The following is an 18,680-nucleotide window of genomic DNA, read 5'->3' on the forward strand; positions in this document are numbered from 1 at the left end:
GCAGTTGAGGGGTGGGGTTGGCTTTGCATTATAACTGACATGTAAATGGCATTTTCTGTGTGTGCGTGTGTTTGTTTTTGGGACCTCCCTCTTTACACCCCCTCCTGCCCCACCACCGCTCCCCGGGGGGAGTAAGTGTACAACATGTGCACCCTCAGAAGCGACGTGTGCCGCTCAAGTGATTAACTCGAGGCCCTCACAAAAGATCCGCCCGTGTACCCCCCTCCCCCCTCCTCCCCACTGTCACCCGGACACCTCCTGCTTCTGCATCGGCCTTGGATGTGCTAACCTCCCCTCCCTCGGTCCCTCCGGCCCGCTCTGTGCCCTGCACCCACACTAAGCAAACAAGCCTTCAGCTGAAGGAGGGGAAAAAAAGCTGCTTGCTTCTTTGTGTGTTGAAGTGTGCCGCTCTTTGTGTTCTACTCCTGTTGATGTATTCTACCCAAACGGCCCCGGACCATATTTGAGTGTTAAATAAAGGACTCAACCTCACAATGGAGAAGGAGCTGGAGAGCTTCACTTTTTGTGTGATTTACAACCTTGGAGCCACGCATATTCAAACGGAATGTTTCAGGGAGCGTCCCGCAGGATGACGTATGAGGTGTTCTCCCCCAAAAAACAACAAGAAAGAATTGAAGATGTACTGTATTTGGTGGTCCTGGAGTGGCGCGGACAAATGAGGTGTAAATCTAACAGGCCATAGATGTCACAAGTTGTCTTATATTTTCTTCTTAATGTGAAGAAAACAGACAGCTTTGCAGCATATCTGCTGATTGATTGTCATGGCCATGCACAAGGAAATCAATGGGGAGAACATTTGGTGACATCATGTTATCTGCCTAGAAGATTTTTATGTGCAGGATTTTCAATTTTCACGCTCTGAGAATAAGACACACTATCTCAGACAGTACCATTCCTTTCGGTTAATGTTTTCCCTCGACTATAGGGCCGCCTGAAAAATCTCATGACAACAAGTAAAGCTTGGAGGTTGAATCAAAAGCTTGGTACACACTTACTCTCTTTCCAGCAAAGGTCCAATTACGCCGCGTGGTCAATAGTAACCTTTTATCACAGCGGACTTTATGTGCCCCTAAACGTATTTTTAATGCTCATTTCAAAAATGTCTTGACCATCAGGTTTTTGAGATGTATTCATTTTTTTTAAAGTTAGCCTATAAAAGCGTGCGCAATACAGGTTTTACCATGCGTTGCAATTAACTGGTATGGTAATTTCAGAAAAAAAAATTCTACCTGTCGCTGAATCTAACTCTTAATTCACAACTAAAATATATCACTATATATATTTTATACAGATTATATTATTGTTATACGGGCGGCACAGTGGGCGACGGGTTAGCACGCTGGCCTCATAGTGCAGAGGTGCAGGGTTTGATTCCAGCTGCGGTATTCCTATGTGGAGTTTACATGTTCTCCCAGTGCCTGCGTGCGTTTTCTCGGGTTTATTGAAGTTACCATAGTATGTTGGAACACAAAGTGGTGTAGGTAGAGGGCAATGGAACACTTTAAACTGTCCCTAGGTGTGAGTGTGAGCGCGAATAGTTGTTCGTCCATGTGTGCCCTCCGATTGGCTGGTGACCAGTTCAGGGTGCACCCTACCTGCTGCCTGAAAACAGCTGGGATAGGCTTCAGCATGATATCCTTGAGAGGATAAGCGGATTAGAAAATGGATGGATGGATTTTTGTGAAAGAGAAAAATCTTGGGCAGATTTGGGCAAAACATTAAATTAGAAAAATTGAGTTGTTTTATGATCGATTTCCACCAAATTCTGCGTTGATTGATGAACTCTCCTAAAATTTCTAAAAACCCTACAAAATGAAAATAAGTGGCTTCAAATGTGAAATACCACATTGAAAAGTGTTAACTGTTAAGATCCCTAAATGTTTGATTTGTGAAAAAAAAGTGTTGCTGCTAGCCCAAAAAAGTAGCTTGTGAGCTAGCTGGGTCTCCTTGCCGCTGACGAACGGGCAGCGGGCTCGTCTGCGCCATCACCTCCTTGCATTCGTGTGTCAGTGTGTGGGTTCACATCACACACACTTCAGGGAAAGTTAACCATTTCTTAAACACATCATTCATCTTGTGGCTCACACACCCTGACAGACATTTGTGCGCATACTTACTGCTTGTTATCTACCTACACCACTTTGTGTTCCAACATACTATGGTAACTTCAATAACTTTTTAAATAACACCTAGATGTTCCCTAACTAGGAAAGATGCGTTTTGGGGCTATCAACATCGCTAACTGGCTAGCTAACTACAGAATACTGGTAGATATTAGCCAAGTGACTCATTTCTTTGTAATGACAGTTTCATTTCACTTTTATGAGTGTTAAAGTGCTCAATATTGATTGAGCAGTCGGCGTGCTGCAAGCGCGTCTGTGAGATGGCGAGGGATGACAGATACACGTGTTTGTCACTTATCTACACAAAAGTGTTTGCACTTCTTTGTGTCCCAGCAGGGGGCTTTCTGTGTGTGCAAGGGGGGATCATACTTTTGAGCACCCGCTGACCCGACTGACACAAAGCAAGGCCGACTCACAATGGACCCCCCACCCCCCACCCCCTTCCCCTCCACGCACATACACACTCATTGACATCGAGCATAGAGCATAGCCAATCGTTTTTACCGCAGCCGGTGGAAGGCAGCATTGTGCTACCACGTTGTAAGATTTATACCTGCCGCTCCCACACAATGACCATGGAACTTTCCACTGTACCTCCACATTGCCAGATGGCACCGCTTTAATTTTCACTGTCTGCATGTTAATTTTGAACAGATGCATGCATAATCTATCTGGTTCACGGTGTCTGTTTTTTTAGGTCACTCTCGACCACAGTATTGTTCTTTGGGTCGGGATTTCTTAAGCTTTAGTAACTTATTATTGTGGCTGCTGCACTTTTACTAAATTGCGATTTCACTACTGCCACCAAAGTTACGGTTTTGTCATGAGTTTGTCTGTTTGTTCTTTATTTGTTTTATCTGCAGTTTAATCCCCAAAGTGTCATTAAACTATATGTGTACGCGTTCTTTCGAGGATGTCCCAGATGAAATATTGTCAGCACTATGAATGTAACACACACATCTCAATTCAACACGTTTTTATTTCTTCCATATTAGGTTGTAATTTGCTCTGCTTCAGTCGGATCTTATTACATCTTGTTACTTCGGACTCGAATAACAGTTTGATATGGGACATCAAATTTGTTGTTTTTATTGGTTGACCGTTTTTCCTTTTGAATAGTTTGGATGGACATATTCATTGATCAATTGAAAGTCAAATCTGGATCAAGTTGAAATGATTTTTGATTTATCATGCCTTGCAGCAACTGAAGCAAAACGAGTTGCACAAGTTGACTGCAATCCGCAGAGGTACTGTGTACTCACACTCAATCAGTTTGCTTTCTGAAGGAGTACAATACTGTATAACATCAACTTGGGGGGAAAGGGGCATTTCTGGCAGTTTCTTGGGGCCTACCCGCCCAGTGCTCTTGTGGTGCGCTTGAGTGCTTTGGAAATAGCGGCTTTCTGGGTCTCTGCTGGTGTCTCAGTAACCCATTGACTTGTGTGTGTTGCGTGGGGGGCGGGATGGGCTTAGCACCGCTTATCACGTTCGGGGTCGCGGGCCGCTGGAGCCTATCCCAGCTGACTTTGGGCAAACCAGTCGACAAGCTGGACGACTCGCCAGTCAGTCCCATCTAGAGAGGGACAACCATTCGCATCATCACAGAATGGGAACTTAACCCACACTGTCTGCACCCAAGTCAGACAAACGTACCACTACATCACCAGTGACTCTCGAGCAGACATTTCGATTCAAATTAGACAGAGCAAAACTATTCCCATTTTGCCGGCATGTATTGGCGTGCATCTGATTTACTGGGCATCTGCTGTAATGTCGATTGCCTCAATGCAAAAAGCGAGATGTATTGCTGTGTTATGTAACACATTAGATAACCGGAATCAATCTGTGTTTCACGCCAAGTAACTGATGATGACTCCCGTGTAATGAAGCAAGCACTTCCCCTTATCATTGTCATGACACGGGGGAAATTAAACTCACAAATTAAACGGGAGCAAGAGGAAGACCAAGAGGAGGAGGAGGACGGCGACGATGACGGGGGGGGGGGGGGGGGAGAAGCGGAGAATGATGGGTTGAATTATTGAAAAGTAATACTCCATCACTTTCTCCGTCAGCCACTGCGGCCTGTCAGACGCACGCACACACGCGCGGATGTCCTGATCTGTGTTGCTGGCTGACGTGCAGGGATGACTAATATGACCCCCAGCAGCAATTCAAATGGGAATGAAGAGTGGGGGACAGACAGCCCATCTATCTCTCCCTTTCATTGCTACCACCGCCACTGTCCGCGCATGTGCGACGCACGCACACGAGCCCTCACAATGACACCAAATAGCGTCTAATTGGCTAATCCTTTTAGTGCATTGTAAAAGGAGATTGAGCATGAATGGGGGGGCTCCAGTGGTGAAGAGCAGAATAGCAGATAGTCATTAAGGGCCCCACAGCGACGAGACGGAGCGCCAGGTTCGGACTGAAAGGGAAAGACGTGCACCGAGTGTCTATGAGAAGGATTTACGGTGCGAGAGTGTAACGCCGCATAATAAACTGATGACTGGTACATTGTCCTGCATGCAGTTTTGTCTGTGAAAGGAGTTTAGATGCAGAGGATGAATGTTCTAGTTTAATCAAACAGCTATCACATCATCTGCGCTCATTGTCGCCGTCCTCTTTGATACCGGGCCAGCTTTTCATGACGTACCCCCTCTGGGTGAAATGAGATTGCCTTCAGATGAGGCATTCAAATGAGACAGCGGGTCAACCAAACAATCAAGCGTCTCACATATTAATAGATAAGGAAGTCAACCGGGTTTGTGCGTCTGGTTAAATACTAATTACGCAATAGCGGTATTTGCATAACTTCAACAGCCGCAAACGCATTGGGGTAAATGTGTCTTTAACGGGGCCTAACCGGCAGCTTTTCAAGCTCAATTCATGCTCAGTACGACAATAAAATCATTGGAATTTCCTTTTAAACACTCTTTACCATGAAATATGAAAATCCAGGTCCACAGAGTGAAAATCCGGCCACAATTTGGTTTTAACCACAGGTAAACAAGCTCCCGAGGAGATCGTTTTGTTCTTCTATTGCACGTTTTGATTCACTTAGCTGCATCTGGGCTCCACTGGAGGTGGCCCGGTGACAGCGCGGCCGCTGAGTTGTGCTTGCGACTTGTAATTAGTCTGAAAGCGCCACTCACAACAACTGCGGTCATTGGTAGCGATGGTGAGAAGATCAGTATAACTTCTCCAACTTCCTTTCTGAAAGTGTCGGCTGGAGCATTAACAGCCACCTCGACACATATGACTCCGCTCTTGTCTCGGATCAGATTTGACTGAGCAAGTACGCCTAATGTCGTGGTGTCCAAAGTGAGTTTTATGTCTTTGGTAAAAGTTGGTTAGTCTCTCATAAAATATTCAGCGAGTGGGCTTTTATTACAGAGTAAAAGCAGCAAAGTGGATTTTTAGCCGTGGAAGTACATTGGACTTTTTAAATTACTGTCCACCTCTTAGCCTTTTTAAAACACCTTCCGTGGCTTGTTTAATGCAGGCTGTCTTGCATGATTGTACCTCTGAGGCACAAATTACACATTAAAAAAAAAAAAGAAAGAGAAAAAAAAAGCTCCCAAATCGGCATGTAATACACACACAGCAAGGCAGTCTTGTTTGAAGCATTATATGAGCAAAGCGAGGTAGAAAAGAACGAGGCCTTGCCTGGCACGGGGGCCCATTGACCCTGCAAGCTGAGCAGCGAGTGATAAGGTTGTCATTCTGGAGCATAACCATCCTCCCACCTCCTAATCTGTTCACGCTCCGTGTGTGTGCATGTGTGTGTGTGTGTGTGTGGTTTGTGTAATGTGGGAGGAAGTGGACGTACAATGAGCTCACTTTTTGGGTCTGCGGGGGGCAAGGGGATGGAGGGAGATTTATTTATTTATTTTAGAACCCCGCTGGAAATATACTGTAAGCCACGGGTGCTACCTGTGCTCATCTCCAGGATAAAATCAGTTTGACCTTGTTGCGGTCAGTTGTTCATTACAAGACGGGAGGCCGCACGTTTGCCCGAGTAAGAACATCTGGATGGAATGCGCCGTAAGTGGAAATACTTTTGTATAATAATGAAACACACATACTGTAGCTAGCGTGAGGCTGCACGTCACCGACTCAGAGGCTTCACTCATGAGGGGGATGCTCTATTTGGGACAGCTATTTTAAGAAGTGTCTCTTCCTCAGTAGGTCAGAACAGCGTCAGTGATGGCGCCTACATTTAGGAAACGAGTTGCTAAGGAATTCCTCTTAAACACAAGGTAGATAATCGGGTTTAATTTGCGCATTTTTTTCCCTCCCCATCTTCTGATCAAAGTCGGTCGAGGGCCGATTTTCAGATGTCTTCAAGATGATCCTGTGGTATGGAGTGTGTTCAACCCAATATTAATTCCATTCATTCATTCTGCTTGGAAAATGGTTGGTAACACATTTTCAATATTTCCGATCAAAAATTGTTATGTGTACGGTCAACAGCGGCTGAGTTCGGCTGAACCATAGACTTGGTTGGTGATTGTGATGGGAAACGGAATGCTAGCCAAGTAGCTCAAATAGTCTCAAATGATGGCTTTCAATCATGTTGATGACGAGTTCAGAAGTGTGCATTTTCCCCCCAAAAAGACACATCATCGTGCAACAGATGAAGAATCCCGTCTAATCTAAATGGTAAATGGAATGCACTTAAATGCCACTTTATCTACAAAACTTGGTGGCTGCCCCAAGCACTTTACAAAGGACTTCACATTCACTTTTCTACTTATCTATTGAACTGGAAAGTACAGCGACAGCCAACTCTGTACCGATGGTTCGCTGCGGGCTGCCACTTTCAACTCGTAAAACTCATAAAAGTTTTTCTTTTTAGTTTAAAATGGCTTACTTTAACCAGGATCCCGCTCTGCATCATGGCCAAAGGCACGTAGTTTATTGCGCTTATCCTCTTTGACACACTTCAGATGCATCCTAAAACTAAGCTAGCTAGCTATCTTGCTAGGGAGATGCTCTCTGCCAGGCGAAATGCCGCGATTTCTTGCTGTGCGACATGGTCTGAGGGAGGGTGGCAGCAAACTAACGACAAAGGTATTGATACTCTGCCGAGATAGGCTTCATTGGCCGTACTGCTGAACATTCAATCTGATGCCGATTAGCTGGCTAGCTAACTATTCACATACCATTCAACCTCATCCACTTCATGCATATCGCTTGAACGAAACAGGTTGTCTCCACAAGATGCATATCTAAGTGCAACAATTATGATTTGATGTTTGTTTTTTCACAACCACTGAAATCCTCATTCATAACCAGCGATTCGCACACAGCCAAACTTTTAACAATTTCTTCGACTACTCGTTCTCCTTTTTTGGTATTTTCACTCATTTTTCACGCACTACGCTGCCTCTCACAGGTCATTCCTGGTATTGCATTGATCACCTTGAGTGCACGCACGATAACGACACACGTACCGATTAACTTTTTTCTGCATCTTTTGTGAGGTTTCAAATGTGTGTTCTATGTTTTAGATACCAGGTGCAATAACATCCTCCCAAAACCTGCCACACACCCAACGTTTTGTCAATGACAATGCACAGCAATGTCGAACATGCTTGGACGTGCCCATTCGCCTTTTCACACCCCAATAACGTGTATGTCTTTCACAAAGGCTCCCACTTCATTCCGCATAGTTTGAAAAGAGTTGAATAGCAGTGCAAACGGAACGTGTTCCTTTGCTGTCTCAGTCAACAAAATGAGAATGATAGACAGGAGTTGGGACCCCGGAGAATGATTGGTACTAGATGACCACCTTCAGGTCAGCACTGAAAAACCTTCCTGTTAAAAACAGGTTTGTCCAGTAACGGTTATGTTTGTGATGGGCAAATTTGATAATGCAAACTCCTCATTCACGATGTGTACATCCCGCTGAAAGGTACGCGAGGCAAACTTGTCCAATATTAATTGAATGCGGAATGTGAGCCCACGAACTTTGAAGCAAGCAAGACAAAGGAGGTCCCTTAAAGTTTGAAGTTGACACTTCTAAAAATGTAACTTTAGCACAAAATATTTGTGGGGAATTACCTGATCGGCCTCTCTTTCTAGTCCCAAACATGGACTGCTCCTCCCCAAAACGATATAGACGACCACGGCCGAGGAGGAGGAGGATGATGATGATGTTGGCGTGTTCCTCTTTGCCCCTCTCACCTTCTGTCAACAGCAGACTACGGTGCAATCAGCCCATCCACTGAACACTCACATTCCTCCATAAAGTCGCTCTGGCTCTCTCTGCCCGCCCCCTCTTTACTGTGCATCTTTGTAGCCTCCCCCCAACTGAATTCCCATCTCACTCCGCTCCGTCACTCATCGTCCAAACACGGCTCGACTAAATCCTCCTCCAGCATGCACTTCTCCTCTCTTCTGCTCACTTCCCACTTTAGTCCTTTACATCACAAAAACAAAACAAAAACATCAGCCCTTAGCCCTCGCATGTGGAGTGGCTGCTTTTGCGATGACACAACCCTAGAGTCAAACGAATCCATCCAATGTAGCACAGACGTGTGGTCGGCAAACCAGTGACCACTGACGGGCTGATTTTTGGAACATTGACTTTTTCGGGTCAAAGATCTCCTCTGTGATGTTTTGCTTAATTGTTAATAAAATGTTTTCTTGGTTAGCATTCACTTATTCAAGACCTCCCCTGCACCAAAGCACTTCCCATCTCTCCGTTGATGCGACGTGACATGTGGCCATTCTAATCATTTCACCTGGTCTCGCCTTCCTGTGCCAATCAATCTGTCAAGCTTCTTCCCTGCCCTCTTGCCCAGCTGTCTCTCATTATGAGTCGGAGTCGCTTCTGGTTGATTCCTTGTTTGTGCCTGTCACTGAGGCATCAAACGCTCTTTGAAGGATTTGCCTTGAAGATGTTTTTTGTTTGTTTGTGTTGGTTCCTGTCCCAGTGTTTTTGTTTGGAAGAAAACCTTTTGAGGTTTTCTGTACCAGTGCTTGGTCCATTTGCATTTGGATTTACCTGCTTGTGACGTTCATTCCATTCTCTGCAATCCACACTTGTGAATGTAAGTACGCTACATGTTTTTCAAGTTACGAAATTGGTTATTGTAAATGTCTGACATGCAAATGTATGGCAGCCATATTGGACTGGGCCTACTTGTTGAGCTGGGTTAACTAGTGGGCAAAAAAGGCTAACCTAGCAAGCAACTGTACTTTTTACTCAAGCTTCTAAATTATTTTGCACTCATGAATTGGCCTAATTTTTGCTGGGTTGAGTTCTGGTTTAGCTGATTAGCAAACAAGGCTGGTGAAAAAGTTGCTTCACTATCAGTTCTACAATGACAAGACACAGATGAGCTACATTTTACATGTTCTTTTTTTTAAATACATTAAAAAGTGCATTGTCTGATCTCCATGCAGTAAAGGATGTGCCAAGATGTAGACTAACACTCATCATATGCATGCAGGGGAGTAATTGAGCCTCATTTGAAGATTGTGGTATTATCTACTTACCGGTAAATGCCCGCTCTCTTGATTTATTTAATATCGGCATGTACAAGACCCAAGAAAGGGATTTGTATCTTTTTTTCTTTTTTTGACATTTTAATGATTGTATAATGGTCCCAGAAATGCCCCCCCCCCCATTTAAATCAGTCGTTATTTAGTATGTGTAGGACGTCGTTTTTTTTGTGACATTTGCAAGCAGCAGACAATAATAAGGCAGGGGGGAGGCCGGCTGTGCCGTGGTGTTTGGTTATGAAGCCCATGACAATGAATGGCAGTGCATTTTTAAACCCCAGTGGAAAATCTTGGCGAAAAAGGATTTGAGGCGTGAGTACATCCTTTCCTTTTTTTTTCTGTGTCCATCATTTCGCCTGTGCGCCTGCATATCTCTCTTGTTGATGTCGTCTCTTTTCAACTGTCGAGCCTCTTCAGCAGTCTCCCCTCCTCAATTCTCCCTCCTAGCCCCCCCACCCCCCACCCACTCCCCAAACTCTACACAAAGACTCCTGCATTGCAATTAGAAGTATCAATGTTTTACTGCTGTCTCACTGTGAATATCAAGTTTGGAATGAGTCAAATTTTCTGGCTGAGAGGTTTTTAGTTTTTTTTTTTCTTTTGGTCTTTGCCGTCAGGGCAATTTGGGGAAATTGTTGCAGACTTCCCTCTTTCATTCGACTGACAAATTGTCTCAAAATTACACACAACCCTCTTATTCTGGGTAGCGTTGAGCCTTTCTAATTTGAAGCTTGGGACATAGTGACAGTTGTTAGAATGCGTGATGATACGCACGTTGACCATATCGTTTGAAATACCTGCGTGATCGTCTGAAATCCCACGCAAGTGCAGTATCATTTATGCTGCCTTTTTACATAGAACTATGTGGATAGTAGCGAAATACAATGCTTGTATTTAATTTTGATATGGAGTGTATCATCCTGAGAACTCTTCCCAATGTCCTTTTGTCGCATCAATAGAAGGTAGTCCAGATAAATTGAATCACGATCAGAGGCCACGACTGTATTTGCAGAGTACAAGATAGGCTGCGGTTTCGATCGCGTGGCGTCACATCCGGTGCGCGCCGAACCTATGTGGTTTCAAAATGTACGTGAAGCCTGTTCAAATCCGCCACGATTTATGCGGTCTACACGAGGAGCAGCTTTTGAAGGCGTTGAAGCACCCAGGCTGCAAAGAGTCTTTCTAGCATTTGGAAGTTCGAGTTGTGCGACAGTGGCAAACCGTAAATTTCATATTGATCCCAAGTTTATTTTTTGTTCTTGACTCTTGCCGGTTCTGTGGTCTCCACCCGTCATTTTCGATATTACCAAGGTGCATTGCAATAATTGCAGATTTAATTCCATGGCATTATGTTTTTTTCCCATTTGTGATTGCCTGTCGTGGAATGAACTGTTGTCATGACTCCGTGTACAGAACACGCGTTTGCTCTTTGTTTTTTCCCGATCAGGTGGGCAGGTATTTAAATGCATGCCTCTGTAATTGCATGTTGTATAAAAGCGTATGTGCTTTGAAAGAATCGTGAGATTCCTCCTCGCTCTCAAAGCACATCTCATAAAATGGGTATTGCAATCAGAAGAAAGCAATTAAGAGTATTTTTCTGAAATGACTAAATGGCTCGGATTCTTTGGAAATGTTCTGTCTGCAAAAGGCTCCTAAGTACTTGGAAAGCGCTGCTCAAAGTCATTGTCTTGTATGTCAAAAGCATTCATCCTGAACATGCCTGTTATTCTTGGCCTAGGCTTGTCTTTCTCCTTTCACTTGTCCCCACCATGCACACACACATACACAGTCCCAAATGTTCGGGGGAAGATCAATACCTCGCAGAGTAAAAGGCTCATGCATAACGTTGCATAATTTTGTTGACCCAGCTGGCCCAAGGAACTGACCCCAATCAATATGCACACATGCAGCTCTTATCTAAAATGAAGCCATTGTAAAATAAAACAATTCTGAACAGCGACACAGAGTTGCCCTCTTCTCCTCTCGTGCTAAAATCAAGTTTTCAACCTAAACGCGACAATTATCTTTAAAGATGTAAAATGTTTTCGTGAGAGCATCTCTTTCTCCAAATAAACATCCGGGGCCTCTGCGGGAGAACTTCAACCTGTTAATCGCTAGTAATAAGTGAAATCCTCGCCTCCGTGCCGCGCGAAAAGTGTTGCTCTTTAGAGTCGTAAACAGGAAGCGGTGACATTGACGCCCCGGTTTAATTACTTCCAACTGCTCCCTTGTGCTTCCTCCATCGCTCGAATAGCATTTGCGCTGCTGTTTGATGGCCCTCCATCATTTCAGCCATGTATTTGTGCAAGATTCAGCCTTCCGTAGCTGGAACCGCTCGGCTGCTGTGAAAAGGGAACATATGCGTATGTGTGATTATAGATGTGGCTGCGCTAACAAGCTAAATGGCCTTCGCTAATCATTGCGCCTCGCTTGTTTCTGTAGATCTGAAATGGTCCCTCTGCTTTTGCTTCTCTGTCAAGGCTGACGACTCAGGTGAGTGTCTGCACGTTTCCCCCGGGGGCTGACATTGGGCCCGCGACGGCCATAAGTTGGAGTGAGATGAATGCAATTTGGCAAAGAGGACACACTTAGGCCCATGATGTACGGCCGCCTCATCTTCCGCCGTCACTGCGGAGGGAAACGAGTCGGGGCGGCGGTGTGGTGCTTGCATTGCACAGCTGGGAGCGCGTCTCATAGCAGGTCTAGCGAGTGAGACGCTCACCTACTCGTTGACATGTACGGCCGCTCATCTTGCGGTGAGCGCTGGCACTCGGCGTTCGAGCTACAGTCGAACGTCTTTTAGACGTTGGTAATCGGATGGCCACCCAGTTCTGGGTGTTTTCCGCGTCTGATTTAGAAGTCAGCTGGGATAAGCTCCGGGTGATTTGCAACCCGAATGAAGATGATCTGCGATTGGCTGGCAACCAGTCCAGGGTGTATGCCGCCTACCGCCCGAAGACAACTGGCAGAGGCTCCAGCATGCCCGCAACCCTTGTGATTTAGACAGTGGATGGATGGATGAGGAGAGGAGCTGTCACGGCAAAAAATAGAAATGCATTCCTCAGTCCTTTTTATTTTTCTGTATTTACATCCAAATTGATTTCTTTGTCGACGCACGCGGTGGCCCTGCGCAAACTGAACACAAGTGAGTCAGGTCCATGCGTGCATAATCCAGCTACTTAACAAACCAATCGGCGATCAAACGGCGAGTGGAACAATTCACATCGCCTTGCACGCTTTAGAGGCACACTGAGGAAATTACGGTAGTCCAAAAACAACACTGTAATAATCGAGACAACAAATTATTTCACCTCTCAGAATTGAATCACAAGCGCCATCAGAGCGATCTCCTCGAGGAACTGCGCCTACTGTTAAATCAAATTCAAACTTTTTTTTTAAATTCAAACCATACCCTGGCATCATGTTATCAGCAATCAATTTTTGTTCGTCAAAACAATTTGGTTAACCTCACTCTGTTTCGGCACTTCATAAGCGCTTGTGACCAACTCAAGGAAACCTGGCAGTCACCTGACAAACTTCTTTTTGTTTCTTCTTTTTTTTTTTTTTTTTTTTTTAACTCGGTGATCAGATTCAAATCCCGATCGCGTAAAGCTTACTGTTTACAGTCACCGTTCGAAACTAACGGTATTCTTAACTCGGATGCAAATTTTTTCATCTCTGACTGGCACACAGATGCTCTCACTTCAAAGCGTCTGATGGCTGTCTCTCTCTCTCTCTCTGCGCAAAGCCAATTTGCTCCCACTAAGTTGCCTCTCACCCGCAGCATATAAATAAGCCTGACAGCAAGTGGTCAGGGCGCACACTGAACCCCCTGTCAGATCGCGTAAGGGCAATAAAGTTGTCGGTCTCTCGCACACTTTCACGCCGACGCCTCACGACAAGTACAAAGATGCTGCGGTTGATGAGCCCCCGAGACGGATAGGAACGCAAACATTGAGCTCGTAGTATTGATTCAACATGCTCGACTCCTCTAAGCCGCAATTTGACGAGGCTTTCGTTCGTCAACGAACAAGCATTGTCTTCAGCGCCATAAAAGGATTAGGCCTGCCTTCATTTAACGCACGCAGATCATCAATGCACATCTTGACCCTCTGAGACATCTTTGATTGCAGCTCCCAGCTACTGTTTCACCCTCGTTTTACCTTTCAGACTGGATTTTCCTCATAATCCTATTAAAGTCTCGCAGTTAATCGCGGAAGTGGTGAGTGGATGATTTAAGTTTTTGATGTGGTGAGCGTGCGCGAGGCGCGGGGCGCAGATTGAAAACCGCCAAAGTCACCCTGATCTCGCCGCCTTGTCCTCCAGGTGTTGTCTGTTTCCCCGCGCGCGTGCGCAAATTTGACGAATAAAGCCATTCATCTCGCCATGTGGTTGGCACATCAGAGGCTAACAACAGTTAACCGCTTTGAGGAGTCTTAAGCATCTGTTAATCGGGATTATATGGGGTGTAACCGAGCTATCAAGTCAAGTAGCGTGGTTGGAATACAACGCAAACATCTCCTCTCTGCCTCGGAGTTACACAGCAGCCAGGCAATGATGATCGCGTTCGTTTCTGCTCGGTACGACTTGCGTACTATTTGCCATTCTGGCGAACAGATAGAGATGTTTCCAACAAGTGCCCCCGTTTGAATAATGATGAGGTCCGTAATCCAGAAGTTATTAATTTCCGAAGAGGCCAGGTTGGGGAAAAACGACGATGATATAATTAAGCCTGTGTGAGCACTATGGCAACGGGCTAAACAAATGTGTTAATACCGTCTAAGCTAATTAAAACTCAGCTTCTGCTTCACTAATGCACTTTGAAAAAAATAAAAATAAAAATCCAGCACTGGCTTCTGATTGCGGTTTAATCAGGCTGCTATTTCACCCATTTTGTTCATTCCTTCACCGAACATGCTCAAGAGCTGCTGCACGAGATAACCTCGCTCTCCCTCCACGTGACCCCCATTTGCTTTGCCCGTTCTCTCTCCACTTGTCCACATGCAGCGTTTTGACAGTGCGAACAAGTCCAATGGGCTTTATACAATTCTGCAATCATTTTTTTTTCTTTCTTTCTTTCTCAAACTCCCTCGACAACCACCATGGAGATGAGTTGCACGTGGGCTTTCACAAGGGGGCACTGTTGACATTCCCAATCATCAGCATACACCCCCCCACCCCCTCCAACGTCACCTGATGCATTTGCTCCCCAATAAAATGTCTCCTTCTTGCGCTTATAGATTATATCGCACATGGAATGAAATTATGTTATTCCTCATAAGCAGGAGGAAAGTATGAGCAACGGCCTCCCTCCCCCAACCACTCCCCCCTTGGTTTAGAATTAGATGTGCACTGACACTGGGGGCACTGGCTCCATTGTGCTCTCGGCGTAGAATGGTCCCTGTTAATTTCCTAGCTCAGTGGCGAGGCTGTCATTATCTGTGGATGGGCATCTACAATGGATAATAACCCTGGAGGGGTAAAAAAAAAAGATTTCAAACTGCGGAGAAAATATTGCCCTCATCAAAATCACTTCATCATAGTCTCTTTGCTTGTTTGTTTTTTTTCAACCCACTACCGTCCAGGTGTGATTAGGACCAACAAGACAATTTAATAAAAAAAAAAAAGCCCTTCCTCTCCATGTAAGAATTTAGTCCCTGGCCTAATTCCATATTACCGGTAATTATTTGTTCCAGATGTCATTACTAAAATGAACCGGCTGGCTGCGGAATCCAGATAATTGCGTGTTATTTGATTGTAGCACTAGAAAGAAAGAAAACAAGTACGGACACACAAACAAGCACACTTTGGCTCAGAGTCTGAGAAGTTGGAACTGTGTAGGACTGCGACTTGTCTCACACGTCGTCCAGTTGATAACAGTAATTACTTTCTTATGTCTGTTGGTCAGCTTCTTTGGAGGCGCATCGGTTGTTTTAAATTGTCTTCTCCTAGTTGGGGGTGCGGGCAGGCGGTGAGCATAGCTTGGCCCAATCAAAAAGTGCGAAAGGGTTGTCGACGTATCAGCAGACGCACTTTGACGTAAGCGCTTATGATTTTGGGATGAATTGGAAAGGCTACTCGACATGATAGGAATCAGATTTAGCTGTCAGTCATTTTATCACACGTCGAAAGGTAGTTTTGCAGACAAAATGTCATGTCAATGTTATCTGTGCCTCTTGCATGTGGATCAATTTTCTGTGTGTGAGGTGCGCTCTGTCGGGATGCTTAAAACTGAGGCCAAAGGTTCCATTCAATACGACATCGGGTGCTACTTGACCCCCAAGCACAGTAGAACTTCTGTTCACTCGTGTGAACCAGGCATGCCTTCTTTTCCTACTACAAATATTTAATTTCCACAAATTGTGACCCCTGCCCTGGCTCAATTAATTGCTCGGTGTGTTGCCCGCTTAAAGGCCTCACCCCAAATCTTTTTTTTCCCCCCACAAGCGGTTCTAATTGCCTCAACTATAGCCACGCCGATAGCTGCATGAGCCCCATAAATAGCTTCACATCCTCGAAGCAGGAATGTGGGTAACACATAACAAAGAAGAAAAGGGCGACACGTTCCAGTGCCGCGTGTGGACATTTGCGTCAACATGAAACAAACATCTTGAAAGCAGCAGCAGCTCTTGGTTAAGACAACAACGATTTATTCTTCAGACAAAGTAAGCCAGGAGAAACAAATTGAAAATAATTACCACGAATACAAACAAACATAATATGAATCGGAATGGTGATAAAGTCCTACAACAAGTGCAAACCGTTCTGGCCTTTATTCTTTTTAGACAAACTAAACAATGAGCCGTGGGCTGAAAAGAATGATCTTGAACAACACTAACAAAATGTGCATCAGCAAAGTCTCACAGCCATACATCAACTTCAAAGTGAAGGGATATACTGTATATTCATTCTCTTTATTCTTCTCAAACTGTGTCATGAGAAATGATTTGAAACAAACCAATTTACAAAATGTTGTCAATCCGTCATTGATCAGCGACCTGGGCACATATCCGTTTTTGTCAGTCCGTCATTTTTTTCTCCAAGCCGGACCAAACTGTAATCGTCCGTTGTTGAGTCAGTCATGTTATTCTTAGCGTGTTTCCATCAGTGAATTTCATCAGTCCGTCTATCGTTAGTTCTTTTTTTTTTTTTACTTACAAAAATGTAATAGTCCAACAGATGAAGAATCCAATGTGATTAAAATGGTAAATGGAATGCACGATATATCTCGGTGTATCTACATCATACGGTGGCTAACCAAAGAGCTTCACACACTCATACACTCGGATATATTTTGCATAAACTTATTGGCCAGTCTATTGAACTGTTGGTAGGAGCACACCGGTGGCTGCTTGTAGCTGTTTTAACTCTTAAAAAACCCCCGAGTGTTTTAATTTAAAGTTTAAAATGGCTTACCTTGGCTAGAATCCCGCTCCACATCGTGGCCAAGGGTAAAATCCAATCAAAGAAGCTTGCCGACTGACAGGTATACTTGATGATAACACTGACGGATGAAAACTCACCTTGGTCATTGCTTAGTGCTTTTTCTTGAAAGTTTCCCGTCATTCATCAGTCATCAGCAAAATGGCCGTCCGTCAGTGACGTACTGACGGATTGCCCACCTCTGCCGGTTACTATTACTAAAACAACATTGACATTGCGGATCTCACAGCTGTGCAGAAAGTGCCAACTGGAGTCCACAGTTTTTTTTCCCCAGGTCTTTAGCGGAGTGTGTAAACTTTAATACGGAACAAGTTCCACTTCTAACCGCAGTTATTAAACACGCGGCTGCTTGCGTGGCTCTACTTTTACCCACGGTGCGCATTTGTCCAAATGAAGGCCTCTTCTCAAATGAATAACTGATAATCACTGCAGTTGCCGCCAACCACCGCATGAGGAAATATTGCGCTGTATGTTCTTGCGCTCAAACTGATAATTGCAACGCAGTGTGCTGGTAAACCCCCAAATCGGCGAAATCACATCAGACCAAAAAGAACGTGATGATAGATTTGGAGGAGGCTCAAAGCGCCGACAAGCACTCCGTTTCCTCTCTCGCAGCCTCGGCGCTTATTGACCCTGGTGGGCCAGTGATGAAGGAGGCCCATCTCGTAAAACGCATTACACCCTAATGAGATTATCCCATAAACGGATAAAAGTTCAATAAAATAACATCATTTCTGCCTAGTTCAGGAATACGCAGATGACGGCGCTGATTTGTTTCTGCTGCTGGATTAGCTCAACAGAACCCGGGTGATTCAGAGTTAAGTGAGCCGGCATGGCCGTCTGGTCCAAGCTAATGCTCATACGCGAACATCGGATGTTTATATCAGAGTGCTGCAGGGTGTGAGCGCGGGGAATTGAAGAGGTGCAACTCACGGAGCCTCTTTTGCGAGTCTGGCTTTCCGCTCGTTCCCCCCGGTTCTCAGTTCCTTCAGCTTTTATGCTCCAAGGCCCTGGAACATCCTTCCTGAGCACTGTGGGCGCTCCAAAACGTCCGACTTTGGCATGTTAACGTGTTTCTTTACTTTTACTTGAACAAAATGGGTGATTTATGCAGCTGTTACGCCTCGCGCTTGATTTAATGTCTCCGCCGTGAAATACAAGAATCACTCTCGGCGGACCAAATTGGGCTTTTGAAAGTGGACTTTGACCAGAAATTATGTAGCTGTCTTATCACACCTGCACAATATAACAAGAGTTGTTAAAATCCTCCCTTTGCAAAGATAATAATCCTCGAGTTTTACATCATCGTAAGGCGCTTGTTATTTTTTTTGGCCCCTATGGTGTGTCTCCACACAATATAAAAGAATATCGCAAGGGCATTTTAACATCACTGCAATTGACCAACCCCCAATAACACCGCACTGTGAATCCAAAAATGAGCAGTAGGTGTTCCAAATTTTATTTTAAGCTCCATTTCCTCGTCCGCTAACGGCTATTTCTCAAATGATCTGAATTTTTAACACGTGTAAAACTCAGAGGTGGGCGGAGGAGCCAGAAATTGTTCTCAAATGAGAGGAC

This window comes from Hippocampus guttulatus, chromosome 5 (assembly GCF_054856545.1).
Source record: "Hippocampus guttulatus isolate MCC_2025c chromosome 5, RoL_Hgut_1.0, whole genome shotgun sequence".
Lineage (NCBI taxonomy): Eukaryota > Metazoa > Chordata > Actinopteri > Syngnathiformes > Syngnathidae > Hippocampus > Hippocampus guttulatus.